The sequence below is a fragment of the Cetorhinus maximus genome, chromosome 19 (genome assembly GCF_964194155.1).
Source record: "Cetorhinus maximus chromosome 19, sCetMax3.hap1.1, whole genome shotgun sequence".
In the NCBI taxonomy this organism is placed as follows: domain Eukaryota; kingdom Metazoa; phylum Chordata; class Chondrichthyes; order Lamniformes; family Cetorhinidae; genus Cetorhinus; species Cetorhinus maximus.
The window spans coordinates 33,740,712-33,758,507 of NC_135897.1; the positions used below are offsets into that span (position 1 = coordinate 33,740,712).

Below are 17,796 nucleotides of genomic sequence, written 5' to 3' on the forward strand. Positions count from 1 at the left end.
TGGCAAAACAGCCTCAACAGGCTGAATGGCCTACTCCTGCTCCTAAATCCTTTGTTCCTTTAATCCAAGAACTATTGGCATCATTTCATGACTCCACAATCTTCATGAAGGTTGACCTGTGACGGAGCTATCTTCAGATACCACTAGTGGCGCAAAGGCAATATTGTACAGCTTTTGTTACTCACGGAGGTGAGTTTCAGTACCGCAGAATGCCCTATGGATTAAGTTCAGCACTTTGTTCATGCCAGAAGATAGCTTCCTCAGTCTTGTCAGATGCTGAAGAAACAACCAACCTACTCAACGACATTATTCACTCAACTTGTACAACACAATTTGATGCTCAGCAAGGACAAACGCACATTCGAGCATCCAAAATTGACTTTCTAGGGCCGTGCTTCCTGAAACTTTCCCCGATGTGATCCCATTTTAATACCTCATGCTTTATGTGACCTCAGGGTGAAAATTAGGTGGGGGGGATTGCAGACTGTTGAGCATAGCAGGGGTTGTGGGGGAAGGGGGTGGTTTGGGAGTTATTGAGTTGGAAGGGGGTTAGTGAGTTGTTGAGGTGGGGGGGGTGGGAATTGGTTATCCAGGGACGCGGGGGGTGTTCAGAATTGTTCACTGGGGTTGGGGGAAGGGTGATATATTTGATCGCAGCGGGGTTTAATACTGCTGGGTTTGCTCTGAAAAAAGTGAAGAGCCACCTTTTTGTAGGCTGTGATTCTAGCAGCAATCCATGCCTCAGAGAGCAGGTGATAAAGCCATGGCCACCAACAGAGGGAAAAACAAACACTAAAAAGGGCCTCGCAGCTGTCAAAGCTCAATCTGAGTTCCACAGCTGGCACACTGCCTTGGAGCTCGCAAGTCCAAAATCTTATCCCATGTCCTCACTGGGGGTCGCGACTTACAGTTTGGGAACGCCTGTTCTAGGGTTAAGGGTGACAGCAGCTGGAATAAATCCTATACATGAAAATATCAAAGCCATTCATGTGCTTTGGACCCATCTAATGTGAAGGAGTTGGCATCATTCCTTGGTACTAACAACTTTTATCACAAATTCATTTCTAAGAACACAGAGATCACAGTACCTCTTCGGAAGCTACTGCAGAAAGCTGCACAACGGGAATGGACAATCGCACAGCAAACGATGTTTAATTCATTAAAGGTGAAGGCGGCATCTCTGCCAATCCTTGCATGCATGCAGAAACGTATGTTACAACAGATGTATCAGGAAATGCGATTGGAGCTGTGCTCTCACAGTACATTGAAGGAAGCAAATGAGCCATTACTTATGTATCACACCCATTATTGAAAACAACACAAATACTCTACTAGAGATCGGGGAGCATTAGCCTGCTTCTATGCTAATGAACATTGACACATGCATCTCTATAGTCGGAAGTTCACTCTTGGCACTGATCGCCAAGCACTGACTATATTGTTAGCTACGTCAGGAATGGTCAATCTCTACACTTCTACAGATGGTCAGATGGTCTTCATCAGGACAACTTGAGGTTGAGTATCTTGCAGGTTCACGCAACCGAGTAGCTGAAATGCGTAGCCGTACTACTATTGCAGACAGTGTTAATGACAGCGAATCAACTTGCGACACTGAAGATTAAGTGATTGCGGCCATTTCATGTGACTATGAATCTTGCTATGTGGGAGGAGATGAATGCAGAATCAGCAATAGACAGCGTGTTGCAGAAATTAAGCAATCCATTCATAACCTACTTCACATGCCAATCCATCCCACATTCTCTGACCGGAAAGACACTGGCCGAACTTATGACTGGTTGTAACTTTTGGATGCCGTTGATCTTTCTCAAGCTGTCACCACCACCCAACAGTGAAAGCAGAAGAAATTGCAAAGTGACAAGGTAAAACCAAAGCTTACTTAGATAAACAAACACGCACAAAGAAATCATGATTTTAAGTTGGAGATTGGGTTCATATCTGCATCATCTCTATCAGGGCCAAAGCAGATCAAGTTGTTGCTCGGTAACAATGCTTATCTACTGGAGGACAGCACAAGGTGGAACATGAGACGCTTGATAAGGAGCAGACCACGGTATTTTGAGGAGAGTGATTATGAGGGTACATTTCCTTTTCCGATGAGTGACCATGATGTTAGTCATCCACTTTATTGAGATGATCATGCAGAACCATAACCTCAAGTTTGTAGATATGAGTGCCATTAGCAGCAACCTTTACATCTCAAAGACTGTTTCTGTACTTGAAGAAAACTGACATGCCAAACTTTAAGAAATGCCTCAATGTGCATATGTTTATTTTTGTTTATGCTGGTTTAATTTAAAATAAGTCTTTTAGTTTTTCAATGGGGGAAAAGATGTTTTGTTCAATTGTTTGGCATTTGATTGTGTCTGTTGACTGCTCTGTGTTGTTAGTCAAGTTTGTGGGTGTGGTTACAAAGAAAGGGAAAATATAAGCAAGCTGTTAGCTGTAGATATTTTAAAAGCTTTATGTAATAAAATCCTGTTCACACACTGAACGTGGTGTGTGTCATCTGTACATATCTCTGAGGTACAAAACATAATACTAAATGTATTAGTGCAGTAGCAGGATGCCGAGATGTTAATGGTAAAACTCCTTTGTTTTCACCCTCGCCTTTGAATCAGAAGGTTGTGGGTTCATGTCCCACTCCCGGAAACCAAGAACTGTGATTGTACTCGAAAAGAATTGCAATCTGTGACTGTTGATAACTCGAAAGAGTTTCAATTTGAGGTGTCAGCTGTGGCTCAGTTCATAGCACACTTGCCTTTGAATCAGAGGGTCGTGGGTTCATGTCCTACTCCCGGAAACCAAGAACTGTGATTGTACTCGAAAGAGTTGCAATCTGTGACTGTTAATAACTCGAAAGGATTTTTTCAATTTCTCCAAAAAATGGATCATGGTAACGTTATATTTTTGGTTCAATTCCTAAATTTCTCTATTCCATATGAGGCAGAATGCGCAGAATATTGAGATGAGAACCATTTGGTACAAATCAGTAAAACTTCTGACCGTGCTAATTGCAAAATAAAAATAACACTTAAATGCTAGTCCACTTCAGTGGGTCCTTTACTTAACACAAAAACACTCCCTGATCAGCCTTTTGTAGTCTGCCATTACATAACTTTTTGGTGTCTGTCCTGATTAGTAAACACTGCCCACCTGAAAGCAGAGATGAAAAGAGAGTTTCAGAAAAAATTGTCAACATTGAGTGCGATGGTATCCTTCTGAATGACCAGATATTGGTAATGACTCGTCTATTATAATGTCTCTGAAAGAAACCACTTCACATTTTGCCATATCATTTTTTCCCCCAAAATATATATTATTCATAACTTTTGTAAAGATACATTACAGTACAATTCAAATGTGGCTGTTCACAAAGTGCAATTTTGGACACAATTTAATTAGATAGAGTATGTGGCACTCTGGGGTGCCTCATTCCACTTACAGTGCAGATTATGTCTACATTTACATTAAAAATTCCTGATGCAAAGAGAATGAGCAGTTTAACATGAGTTCCAGCCTCTTGGTGTACCACAGGTGGGGGGGCCCATAACTGTGAACCTTCCCCATTGAGCCATTGAGGGCTGCCCCAAGCTTCAGTGCATCCCTCAGAACCTAATCCTGGACTTGGAATATCAATACTACTCAGAATGCTGCCTGCACAAGTTAGCACAGAGCAGTCTCAAAATACACACTTGGCACAGAATAAATTCAAAAATCACATGCCCCAAGTCACTTGCATGGTGAAACGGCCAAAGAATTTTGAAATATGACAGCATACTTTCAGACTTCCAAGTCACCAGTTATAGCTGTGATTAAGCTTTCCCAGCAATATAAACAACCATACTGATGGCAAAAATCAAAGCTAGTGACAGTTAAAAATCTATAAATCCTACTTGTTCCTCATAGCCTAACATATAATATGGCATGGCTCTAACAAAACTGCAGTAGTGAGGGGATAAAAAGTTTAAAGTTTAAGCTACTTATTCTTGAATGTTAATGAATTTGCAATAGTATATCTCCTTTAAAGTATTAATTTTTTGCGACATTATTTTCCTTCAGAGTAACCTAACTAACACCTATAAATTGATTTAGTTGATAATTTACTAATTATTTTCATAACCATGCAGCTTTCGTGAGAGGCTGGAGGGAGACTATCCGAGAGACTGTTAAAAGTCTGGGACTGGCTCACTTTAAACCGGAGATTGTATATAGTTTATACATATCGTATATGATTTGGAAGGGAAAAGGATAAGTTACTGGGGTGGACGTGGCTGTGGCTGAGCAATGCTGTCTCTGTAAAAGGTACCGTTATTCATGAAGGGAGCTACAGGCCAGTCAGTCTAACCTCAGTGGCGGGGAAACTATTGGAAGCAATTCTGAGGGACAGAATTAATCTACACTTGGAGAGGCCGGGATTAATCAAGGACAGTCAGCATGGTTTTGTTAAGGGGAGGTCATGTCTGACCAATTTGATTGAATGTTTCAAAGAGGTGACCAGGTGTGTAGATAAGGGCAATGCATTTTACATAGTTTACTTGGACTTCAGCAAGGCTTTTGATAAGGTCCCGCATGGGAGACTGATAATGAAGATAAGAGTCCATGGGATCCAAGGCAATTTGACAAATTGGATCCAGAATTGGCCGAGTGGCAGGAAGCAGAGGGTGATGGTCGAGGGGTGTTTTTGTGACTGGATGCCTGCGTCCAGTGGGGTTCCATAGGGATCGGTGTTGGGTCTCTTGCTGTTTGTGGTACATATAAACGATTTGGACTTGAATGTAGGAGGGTTGATCAGTGAGTTCGCGGATGACACGAAAACTGGTATGGTGGTAAACAGTGAGGAGGATAGCCTTAGATTACAGGGGGATAGAGACGGGCTGGTCAGATGGGCTAATCAGTGGCAAATGGAATTTAATCCAGATAAGTGTGAGGTGATGCACTGGGGCAGGACAAACAAGGCACGGGAATACACGATAAATGCTAGGACCCTGGGAAATACCGAGGATCAAAGGGACCTTGGTGTGCATGTCCACTAGTCCCTTAAGGTAGTGGGACAGGTAGATAAGGTGGTTAAGAAGGCATATGGGATACTTGCCTTTATTAGCCGAGGCATAGAATATAAGAGCAGGGAGGTTATGCTGGAACTGTATGAGACGCTGGTTAGGCCACAGCTAGAGTATTGTGTGCAGTTCTGGAATCCACATTATAGGAAGGATGTGATTGCACTAGAGAGAGTGCAGAGGAAATTTACCAGGATGTTGCCTAGGCTGGAGAGTTTTAGTTATGAGGAGAGATTGGATAGACTGGGGTTATTTTCCCTGGAGCAGAGGAGATTAAGGGGGGACGTGACTGAGGTATATAAAATTATGAGGGGCATAGATAGGGTAGACAGGAAGGAACTTTTTCTCTTGGTGGAGGGATCAATAACCAGGGGGCATAGATTTAAAGCAAAGGGCAGGAGGTTTAGAGGGGATGAGAATTTTTTCACCCAGAGGGTGGTGGGAATCTGGAACTCACTGCCTGAAAGGGCGGTAGAGGCAGAAACCCTCATAACATTTAAGGAGTATTTGGATGTGCACTTGCAATGCCATGGCATACAAGGCTATGGGCCTAGTGCTGGAAAATGGGATTAGAATAGTTAGATGCTTGTTTGACCGGTGCAGACTCGGTGGGTCGAAGGGCTTTTTTCTATGCTGTAGACCCCTATGATTCACTAATGAAGGATAAAATGTTCATAAAGGGCAAAAGAAATGAAATAATTTCAACATATATCTGATTAGTGTCCTAACATTACATACGCAGCAATTTGACATTCTAATTTAACTGTATAGCTGTCAGGAATGCCTTAAAAGGTCAATGGCTTGAAAATTAATGAAAATAAGCTGTTGTAATGCAGTTAGATTCCATAAACTGAGACCACATATTGTAATCTTCTACAGTGCAAGTCAGACTGTATGTTTCCCATTTTTTGTTAGTTATTGACCTAGAACTAAAATTCCCATCAAACCCGCTTTACGTTGGACTGAAATGCCCAAAATAAGTTCATCACTAAGCACGCTAATTATGTTGTGTAGATTTGCTGACAACATAACTCAACAACTATTTCTGCTAATAATAATAGCATTATTAGCAATCAAAGAGTTCCCTGTGGAATATCTCTAGTATGCAACATGTTGGACCATTTGGATTCTGGCTCCTTTTTATTTCTTCTAACTATGCACTACAACTTGTAAGGAGAATAACAGCGTGCAACAGACAGGGTCTAAATGTTTCATGTCACCCTCAACTTGAGCAGAAATCCAAGAAATTCCTCTGAGGCAATTAGAACAAGAATCTCAGCTAGGAGAGTTTTTTTAATGGTTTGCTGGCTCTGAAGTTTCAATAGGTAGCTAATGGAGCTATTCACTAATGTTCCAATTTCTCTCATTGTTCATATTTTTTAAAAAAAGACAGAGTGGGTAAAGAGAGAGCTATTGACAAATCCATTAAACATAGATCAGTTTTTTGTAAGGAGGTCTGAACACAAAAGGGGTTTCAGTCAGAGTTCGGAAGTCTAATTGTGACAGAGCAATTAACTGAAAGTTTTAAAATCATTTCAACCTTTTTTGAAGTTTCCTTCCCCTCCACCCCACCCCCCACCCAACTTATGCTTAGACTATTTGATTGCACATTTTATAAAGTGCTGTTGAATCACACGGGAATTTGAAATCAAGGTAATACCTTATATCATTGCAAATAGCACCGAGCTATTTTATACAAGTTTATATTCTCTTTCTAAATTATTTACACAGATTACGAGCAGAGGGGTTGTTAATACAAAAGAAGAGGTTCAAGAAAGATCAAAACAACTGCATATTATTGATTTTATCCAGTGGGAGCACAAAGTCAATACAATGAATAACTCACCCACCTGAAACAGAACCAATTGTAACACCATATTTTCCCCCAAAATTTAGGTCTCAGAACAGGTTGATATATTTCAGCGAGAAGCACACCTTGCAGATCTGTCATTGATGAAGCTATGCTTAAAAATGGACATATCTACAAATTACACAATTGTTCCCCAGCCCAAGACTTCCAAAACAAACTTATGTGCCATACAATAGAGATTAGAAACTAATGGCATGCTACAGATTCAAGCTAGTGCTTTTGCAATAGTAAAATAAAGGACAATGAGCCCCATAAATTCTCCAATTAGGTCATGAAACAATGCTCCTACATGGCAGGCAAGAAAAAAAGTATGTGGAAGGTGCAATTGATTTCCAGATAAATATTACACTAAATTAGCAAAACTCATTCTTTGGAGGTTATTAAAAATAAAGTCAAACTCCAGAAACTCATTTCCTTCAAATGATAGGTGTCACTATGAAAACCAACTGGGATTTCAGCAATGCTCATCTGTTTGCAGGATATGTGAAACACTTGTGCAAATCCTGCTGGGGTTGCACCTCACTGGAGCTTTGATTCTTCCTTTCTTCAAAATCTAATAATTTACTCAACTGTCTGGTTATGCTACTTTCCATCTAGCTTCCTGTAAAGGTCTCTCTGTCTCTCTGAACCTCCATCTCCATTGCATTTGGTTCACTGACTGCACTTTCCACACTAGAGTTTCTGAAATATGGTCCTTTCTCATTAGCTAACAAACATTTCTCCTTCAGTGATCAGCTGGATCCTTTACTTTGTGTAGCCCCTTTTCTGAGACTGTTTTCATCCCACAGAAAATCAAAAGTCACCATCCAGTTCCACCCTTTTCACTCCATTTGTTAGGTCATATTCCACCAACTATGACCTGACCTTACTAAAGATGCCCCTTCCTCCTCCCTACCACCAGTCTTCAAGTGGACAAGGATGTTCTTTCCATAACTACAAGTCCATTCGTCCACCAATCAGACCTACCAGCTGCTTCCTAAAGCAGGAGATGCAATGCCTGTCCATTCACTTTCTCATACTTTATTGTCCAAAGACCCATGCAAGGAAGTGATTCTTACCTCCTTCCTTTGGCCCAGTATACCATATTTGCTGCACATGAAAAAGTCTCCTCTACATTGAATAAACCAAACTGAGATTAGGTGACACTTTGCCTCATGTCATTATTCTGTACACAAGTTTTAACCCTGAGCGCCCTGCAGTTCACTACTGAAACCCCTTCCAATTCTCACTGCAACCTCAGCATCTTTAGCCTTTTACCTATTACTAAGCAGCATCAATGCAAGGCTTAGAAGCTGCATCCTATCCTTCCCCTTGGCACTACACAGCCCCTTGGTCTAAGTAGTCAGTGCAGACCTTAGTTATACCGTTCATTTTTTTTAAACATAAGTGGTCACTGGTGATAAGAAAGCACAAGGGTGGTAGGGAAAAGAGGTCTGTGCATTTGCAGTTCGTCTGTTTTTTCGCATTTCCCTGGTAACCCATCCTAATGTTGATATAAGTGTGTAAGAAATACTTACACTTGCTTATCCTAAACCTGGCGAATATGCAAGTTGAATCCCACCCCAAGGTAGCTGACTCTTAATTGGATTGACTGGCCCAACACATTTGTTGGTATTTTACAGTTTCACTGCAAACTCTGTTTGCATTTCTATCCTCTTTTCTCCATTTTTTTTTCACCTTTCCCTTTATGTAAGCCTCTCCCATACCTATTTGCATGCACTGCAATATATTTTAAAGTATTACTGCATCAAGGAAATTATGTTTCAGGTCATATTTAGTGGTTTGAACGTCATTCAACCTACATTATTTTTGTTCAGTCTTATCGGGCCCCACGGGCAAGGCTGACATTTATTGCCTGGTGATGAGCTGCCTTTTTGAACTGCTGTGGTCAGTGGATTGAAGGCACTCCTCATGTAAGGAGCTCTTTTTTATTCTTTGTAGTGGTAGATAAAGCTGTGTAGCTTTTTTTGCCGCTTCAGAATGGCAGCTAAGATTGATGGAACCGAATCAACTGTTTGTGTCAGATTCAGTAATTTAGAACTAGAGCCAGGCAGATGCTCAGTATTTCAGGAGACTATGTTTGATGAGCCAGGCTCACTAGTCAGCTATGGAAACTGGAGAAGTAGTCTCGTAATTGGGGAACAGGATACTTACTGCTCAGCTCCAGATTGCTCTACATTCTCAAGACCAGACAGCTTCTTAGTGTTCTGCACTTGTTGGTAGCGCAGCTTTAGTTGGTCAATCTCCAGCAGTACCCTTAATATTCTTGGGTGCCCCAAGCATTGCTTTTCTAACCTGTGCCAAAGTTATTTGGTCTTACACAAGTGAAGTTTACCCCTAAAGTGAAGTGCCTGTTTTCTCCATACTGTGCAAACAAAATTGTATGAATTTATCTGTTGCTTGGTTTGGAGACTCCTACAGAGCAGCTTTGGTGTCACACAAAGTGACCCCTAAGGAACAGGATTGGCCATCAACATTCGATTGCTGCTCTTGGCTTCACTTTGGTTGAGAAAGCTGATTTGTGTTGCATCCTCTAAAATCTAATTTGCGTGGGCAATGACATAGACATTCGTGCTCAAAGCGACAAAATCTATAGGTCAAAAACATATAAGTGACATTCCACTTTGCTGCAACATAAATGTTGGTATAAGCAAACATACTAAAACAAAGTGCCCAGAGATTGATGCAATCCTGTTGAATTACAAATCTCAAATCATAGGAAACTCAGCTACAGAAGACAGTGTTTGCACTAAGTGTTTGGTTAAATGGGAATAGCATAATACCACCTGCTTATTGGTTATATTCCTCTTAGGCATATGCTGAAAGCAGCAATGTGTTCTTTTTTCAAAAAAAAGTGAGTGCTGCAGATTCTCATTATTGAGTTACTTTTAGCTATTAGCCAATTCCTCACCATTTGACCTAGCAACACAAATAATTATATAATAGTTTTAAACTGAAGACTTTCACTTTCCCAAACCTATATACTCCTTGCATCGAGTTAATATCGAGGTTTTTGAGGAGCTGCTTTAAAATCAGCTCTAAAAAATCTGAAGCAAACACAGGAGCGATTCAGTCAGGTTCATTGATTGCAAAATACATGCACCTGTAAACATAATAATGGGTTAGAAGAAACCAGCTCCCAAGAAGGGAGCCAAGAAAGCCTTAAAGAAACCATCAGCAAAGGACGGGAAGATGCGGCGAAGGTCGAGGAAGGAGAGTTACTCCAGCTACATCTGCAAAGCGATGAAGCAGGTTCATCCCGACACTGGCATCTCCTCCAAGGCCATGAGCATCATGAACTCGTTCGTGAACGATATTTTCCAGCGCATCGCGGGTGAGGCTTCCTGTCTGGCCCATTACAACAAGCGCAGCACCATCAGCTCCAGGGAGATCCAGACCGCTGTGCGTCTGCTGCTGCCCAGGGAACTGGCCAAGAATGCTGTGTCAGAAGGGACAAAGATGGTGACCAAGTACTAAAGTTCCCAGTAAAACTCCACAATGGACCGAAAAACGCATAGACAGAAGATGTATGCACAATCACAGTGCAAACTGAAATCACGACAACCATACTGAAAACATTCAGCTGGTCAGCCAATATCTGCAAAGAGAGGGAGGTAAAGCTAGCATTTCAGGTTGATGACTTTTTGTCAGAGCCTAGTGCACAATGATCATTTACTTAACTGCTGGTACAGAGCAGAGCCCAATCAGTCAAATGACAATGACTTTGAATTGTGATCAACACTTTTCAGTTAACAAATTGAAATCAAATTACTGTGAATGATAAATTATCCAGTGAATTCTTGGAGTCATCAACAAAGCACAGATCCCAGTGCTAATGAAATAGAATATACTTCCTTTATTCACATCCACATAGTTAGGACATTGATTAAATTTGCAAGTTCAAAGAACATCCACAAATGTACTGTTCTTACACAAGCCATCCTTGAGGTGTTGGCATCACTGCCAATTTAGGATGGCATATGCTAAATGTAAAACTGCATCAACAGGATGAACTTTAGATATTAAGCCCAATAAACGTAAAAAGCCACATGTACAGTTGATGAATTGAAGCATCAACTCCTCATATTTTGTCAAGTTCAGTAATTCTTTACAGCCTACCTAATCTCCCAATAAAGTCATCACAACTATTTAAGGATAAAAAAAATGGATTTTTAAACTTGTAACAGTTTACTTTTTGCAAAAGAAAACCTGCCAATTCAAATAATCTTCAAATAAATGTTTAATGCTTAGACAACAGAACGTCTGCCTCCAGTCAAAACTGGAAGCACAACTTTAGAAAATTCCCCATTTATATAATATTTCAAGTACAGAATCAAAGTATTGTGAATACAGTAAGTAATCTTTCAAAAATACATCGGGTTCCATATGCTGTCATTGTTGGCTGTCCTTTGATTTGAGGATGACGTCTATCCAGGTTCATCTTTTCTGTTATGGGTCTTCATGTGACGGAATAGGCAAATTCTTGACATGCAAATCTTTGGGCACATGGGTCAGGATGTCCAACGAGATAGTGGGGTCTGGAGTGCCTTTTCTTTGATTTGCATCCTTTTCTTTCCTTTTCTGCTGCTACCCTGCCTTATCATTAAGGTGTTTGGACTCAAAGCATGACACAGCTTGATGGACAAGATGTCCACCATTTTGAAGAATTGGTAGCGGCTATGTTTTGATAATGATATAAAGGCACCAATCGATGCTCTAGGTTTTGGGCTTGTCTAGCAGATCTTTCTGGAACCTTTCATGGGAGTGGATGTGATCACAAACTCAACAATTCTATCTGTTAGTTCTGCATTTGAAAAATCTGCATCTGCTGTTGAAGTGGTCTATGGCTTCTGTCGGCGGTTGTCAAATGAATACGGAAGACTAACCTGATTTTGAACCGGCCTTCAAATGTTGTCCTTATCTTTTGGGAATCCTTTAACTCGTCTGCTTTTAATCCTGACATATTCAGCCTGTGTAGGCCTTCATTCCCAATTGCTAAGTGAATTTTTATGGCTTGCTTGTCTGGTTCAGACATACCTGAATTAAGAAACCAGAGCTCTGTACATTGTATAAACATTTGAATTCCAATAGTCAGTCGGATGCATACCAATTCAAACAGGGGAATCTTGTGGACATTTTGACAATATCCCTTTGACCTGCCACCTTGTTTTATTCAACTTATTGTTCAGCAACTCCTGAAGCCACTCATTATAATCACAAACTTCTCTGGCCCAATTTTTATGACAGTTTTTTTTTGGTCTGGCTCTTCCTCTCCCACTATCGATCCAGCCCACACCTCGCTCACTCACCTTTCCCAACTGAGCTAACCCAGTGCTGGTCCTCTCGAAGTGCTGTTCCACTCGTGGAACTGACAGGCTGTGTGTTGCAACCTCACTAGAAGGGACCATCTGCTTACCAGCTCTTTAGTTGAGCACTATCTTTGCAACCTGTCTTCAAAGCTTTTCTGTGCAGTCACCATGCTGCAATTTCAACACACTCCGAAGCTTCAAACTCGTTGCAGTCTGACCAAAACGTCGAGGGTCATCTCATGCCATGTAGCACAATCTTAAGGCTGTTCACTATGTTGTACCTGTACTTAATCTTTCTGCCACACTGTTTAACCACCCCTGAACACTAGCTCATGTTCTTATAATGATATAAAAGACACCGATCACACATAAGGTATTGGGGAAACATATTGTGGGTTCATTTGTTGAGACTAAGCTCATGAGAACATTGATACAAAAGGTAGAAAGCTCAAGGCATCGTCAACAGAGCTGTGTATGTGGTTTTCTGCTCAGAGGCCAAACTGAAACTAAGACTGGATCACATGGCAGCTCCCTTCTAGTGATGGCATGCTGCAATCCCTTAAGGGCATATTACAACAGTAGCAAGTTCCTCCTAGTGATTGTTAATGCTGCTGTGCTTCAAGGAGAGCTCCAGAGAGAAGCATTTTCTTTGTCCTCCCATGAACGCTGGTGATTTGAGAAAACAGGAACTGACAGGGGAGGCACTTTTCAGCCATCTGGACATAGTGTCCAGTCCATCAGAGTTATTTCCCCAGAGTTTTGCCTGAACTCTTGTGGAACTGGCTTCAAGAAGGACGTTAGCATTTGTTCAACAGTCCTCCCATTGAATCCGGGTGATGTGGCGGAGGCACTGGTGATGGAATTTCTCCAGCGCTCTTATGTGTTGCTGATACACAGTTCAAGTCTTACTGCCGTACAGGAGTGTGGTGACGACTGTTGCTCTGTACACTAGGATTTTTGTTGTTGTTTGTGGAGGTCTTTGTTGTCAAACACTCGCTGCCATAGTTTATAGAAGGCTTAGCTGGCACAGCTGATCCAGTGTGGGATCTCATCAATGGTGGCCTTTTGAAAGAGCTAACTGCCAAGGTATGGGAAGTGCTGAATATATTCCAGAGTCTCCCTTTCAACATATATGGGAGGTGGAATATTTGGCCGGCCATGTATGGGTTGATACACAAGTTTTGTTTTGGCATCATTTAAGAACAGGCCAAGTTTGCTGTATGTAGAATTGAAGGGATCAAGAGTGGCTTACAAATCTGTTGCATTGTGGGCAACGACACTGCAGTCATCCACAAATTATAGATCATCTAAGTGAATGGTGGTCAGTTTAATTTTAGCACATAGGTTAAAAAGTTTTCCATCTAGACAGTATTTAAAACTCACAACAAAGGGCATCTGGACTTTGTTGAGGTGAATATCCACCATCGGCTAGATTGTAAATAAAATGAGGGCTATCACACAGTCCTGCTTCACACTGGTCTGGATTTTGAAAGCGACTGTTTCAGCTCTCGCACTCAAGACAGCTGCAGTCATATCATTATGAAACAGATACAGGATTGTCATGAAATTTCTTGAACACCCAAACCTTTGGAACACAATACACACTGAGCGTCGCAATTTAATGAGCCAAATGCTTTGGTCAGGTCTGGCAGCAAAGACCACGTCAGAGGTTCCTGTGAAAGGCCTAAAGGATTTCCTCACCCGCAGGAAGTAGGCGATTCAGGAAAATGCGTGTCAGGATTTTCCTTTCTGTGGACAAGAGCATGATTTACCTCCCTTCTTGAAGATAGTTACAATTGTCACATACCAGAAGTCGGGAGAGTTCTTTTTCCTCCTAAATCTGTAGGATGAGTGCATGCAGTCTTGATGAGAGGAAAAGCCCACCAGGTTTGAAGACCTCAGCTGCAACACCATCAGGGCTGCAGCCATCCATTTGATTGCGTGTTGCAGCTAGTTCACCCATGGATGCTACCACAGGATACTGGGGGATAGCCTGAAGAGTATCAGCTGCCCTTGTGGATTCACAGTTGAGGTGTTGTTGAAAATATTCTTTCCAGCGTTGACGGATGGAATTGTCATCCTTAAAAAGGAGAAACGCTATCCTGTGAGCAAAGAGCATTTTGCCCATTTGATGGCCCTGTGGCTTCCAAAAAACTTTGCATGTCATGATGGTCAGCATATTGTTGGATCTGTTGTGCTCTCTCTTCTCACCACGTGTCCTTCATCTTCCAGATTTGTCTTTGGGTGTCAGCTTTGAGCGGTTTGAATGCTGCCTTTATGACTTGCGCATGTCCCACATGTGCACTGATGATATCCAGTCTACTTCACAATCATTTTTCTTGATCCCTCCATTGTCTCTAATTTGTCATATTACTTCTCTGACATATAGTACTGGATGAGCAAAAGCTTCATCCAACTAAACACTGGGAAGACTGAAACCACTGTCTTAGGAACATTAGCCTGAATACAATCCAAACTGCAGCTGTGGTTTAAATATATCTAAGTAATCATTCAATTGCAATTGCTATGTGAATAAACAAACGTGATTAACTTTTACTGATACGAAAAAAGAGCTGATTGATCTCCACCAATTATTTAATAACACATTATAGGGAATAATGCCCATTCAACCCCTAACACTGAAAATTGCAATATCAGAACTGCTACTTGTTTCTGCTAACTTGTATCACAAAATTGAATGCAAATTCATAACAACTTACATTTATACAGTACCTTATACATAGAAATTTATCCCAGGGTGCTTCACATTGGTTCAGTGTTCATTTATGTCTAATTATACCAATGAAAAGCATTACAGGAGGGATGGAGGTTTGGACCTGTGGCATCCAACAACAACAATCCAATAAAGATTCAAGATTATTAGACAACAATGCAAGAATTAAAAAAGGGATATAAATTGCATTAAAAATCCTTATGCAGAAAATAACATAAATATTGGGGTATGTACATGGGGTTAAGGGAGAATTGTAACTATCAGAACACACTTAAAAAAAACTAATGTTTATTTTTTTCCTGAAGGAATGAGACTCCATACTTTTAAAATGATTTTTTTCAGGACCAGAGAGGTTGTGCAGCAGTAATTGTGACCTACTATGCTGTTAAAAAGTCAAGTTTTCCTGATTGAACTGGGCTTAACTTTTCCACCTGTGAAGACTGCAACAGTGCATCCTACGGAGGAGCAAGGTACCAATGACAGCAACTTCCAATTTCTACATTTAACTACTCATGTGGGCACTAGAAGTGTTGTCCATTTTAGCATTAATAAATGATTATCGCTGATTGCCTCTAGGTGTTAATACTGTAAAATCCAAGCTCATCCAACTTAGGTGTTGGTTGAACGGTAAATGCTAGCTAGCACACCAGGAAAACTCCCATGCTCTTCTATGGGGCCTCTAATATCCACCCGAAACGGAAGACGAGGCCTTGATTTAAAATCTCACCTGAAAAACGGGTAGTTTCTCCAGTAGTGCAGCACTCCCCTCAGTACAGCACTGAAGTGCTTGCCTAGATGATGTTCCCAAGTTTCTATAGCAAACAACTTGAACTCACAACCTTCTGATTCAGAGAGAGTGCATTTCCACTGAGACATGTCAACATCCCAAAATGTAATTTAATTGTGAAACATTAGATTCAGACCCATTCTACTTACAATAATAATATCTTTCATTTTCCCAACATGTGGACTGTAGAATCTGGCCAAAAAAAAATCCTTGCCTCATAAAAATCCATTAGTCACCTATACTAAAATGTTTTACAGATGCCAAACTACAAGAACATGCTAGAAACAAGGGATGTAATTGTGTTGCACAAAGGTGGTTTTATTCCTGTGCTAATACAGGATGGTTCCTCAAGTCTCTGAAAGATAAACACTGGATCAAAATCCTGGTACTCCCTCCCAAACACCATTGTGGCTAGTGGCTCTGTACCTACACCACACAGGCTGAAGCGGTTCAAGGAGGCAGCCCACCACCATCTTTTCAAGGGCAATTAAGTATGGGCAATAAACCCCATAGCCTTGTAGTGATGCTCACATCACATGAATGAATATTTTTTTAAAAAGGGGAAGCTCTACAATCATTAGGATCACCGCGCCTTAAATTTATTTCTCAAATCTAAGAATTAGAGGATCTAATCAATCAATCCCAGCAGTTTTAAATATATGAGGCTGAATTTTTCCCACTGAAAATGGGAAAAAGGAGTCAGTTCTGTTTCCTGGCCCTGAATCCTCCTCCATTGGGAAATTGATTAAAGATTTTCACATGGGTGAGCCCTTAATTTGCATGGAGACAGGTCCCCTGTCCAATTAAGCTGTGGTCGGCAGGCTTTCGAAGCTGGAGGGCCAATCCGAGGCCTTCCACCTTCAGGAGGAGCACCTTCCTGCAATATAAGGTAAGTAACAGGGAGGGCGCCTTGACAAGAATTCATCCTCTCAGCCACTTTTTAAAAACTTTAATATAAAAAAAAACACAACAAACAGCCAGGCTGCCATATTGGTGTAAAGGTGGAGAGGGGGATTCCTCAGGGTGGTCTTTGGCTGTACTCCTACCCAGGCGTGCAAGGAGGGCCTGTTGGCCTACCTCGAGTGTTAGCACTCTGCCTCCAGCAGCATGCCACAGAGCTAAGCAATCTCACAACCAACAGATCAGATCAAAGCTCTGCAGTCCTGCCACATCCATCTAGGAACAGTGGTGGGCAATTAAATTAATAACCAAAGAAGGAGACTTCATAAACATCCCCATCCTCAATGATGGAGGAGCCCAACAAGTCAGTGCAAAAGACAAGGCTGAAGCGTTTACAAACATATGAAACAAAAGAAATAGGCCATTCAGCTCCTCGAGCCTGCTCTGCTATTCAATAAGATCATGGCTGATCTGTTTGTGTTTCTAATTCCACATTCCCATCCGCCTCTGATAGCCTTTGATTTCTTTGCCTAACAAGAATCTCTGCCTTAAAAATATTAAATGACCTGCCTCTATCGCCTTTGGAAACAGAGAGTTCCAAACCTCAGAGAAAATATTTGTCCTCATCTCTGTCCTAAAAGGGCAACACCTAATTTTAAAACAGTGCCCCCCTAGTTCTGTACTCACCCACAAGATGGATTGCCTTGACATACAAAACTACCCACATTCCACAGCTGCAACATAACACCTGTTCTTCCACTGTTACTTAAGTTATTTAGTTAACTTAATTTAATTACTCAACCAACTTAGAATAATTATTTTGTATACCACCTAACCCTAACCCTAACCATCTTCAGCCAGAGGAACCAAGTGGATGATCTGTCTCGGCCTCCTCTTGAGGTCCCCGGAATCACAATTGTCAGTCTTCAGCCAATTCACTCTAAGTGATATTAAGAAATGGTCGAAGGCACTGGATACAGCATAGGCTATGGGCTCTGACAAAGTCCTTACAGTGATACTGAAGACCTGTGCTCCAGAACTTGCCGCGCCCCTAGCCAAGCTGTTGCAGTACAGCTACAGCATTGGCATCTACCCAGCAATGAGGAAAATTGCCCAGG

General features: G+C 41.3%; 1 protein-coding gene and 1 pseudogene across 2 annotated transcripts in view; one reads left to right on the forward strand and one right to left on the reverse strand.

The window, feature by feature from the left end:
* LOC144693734 (SPRY domain-containing SOCS box protein 1-like) overlaps positions 1–17,796 on the reverse strand; it is a 229,914-nt gene that overhangs the window by 165,936 nt on the left and 46,182 nt on the right. The window lies entirely within an intron of this gene.
* LOC144694067 (histone H2B type 1-H-like) lies at positions 1,648–10,437 on the forward strand (annotated as a pseudogene).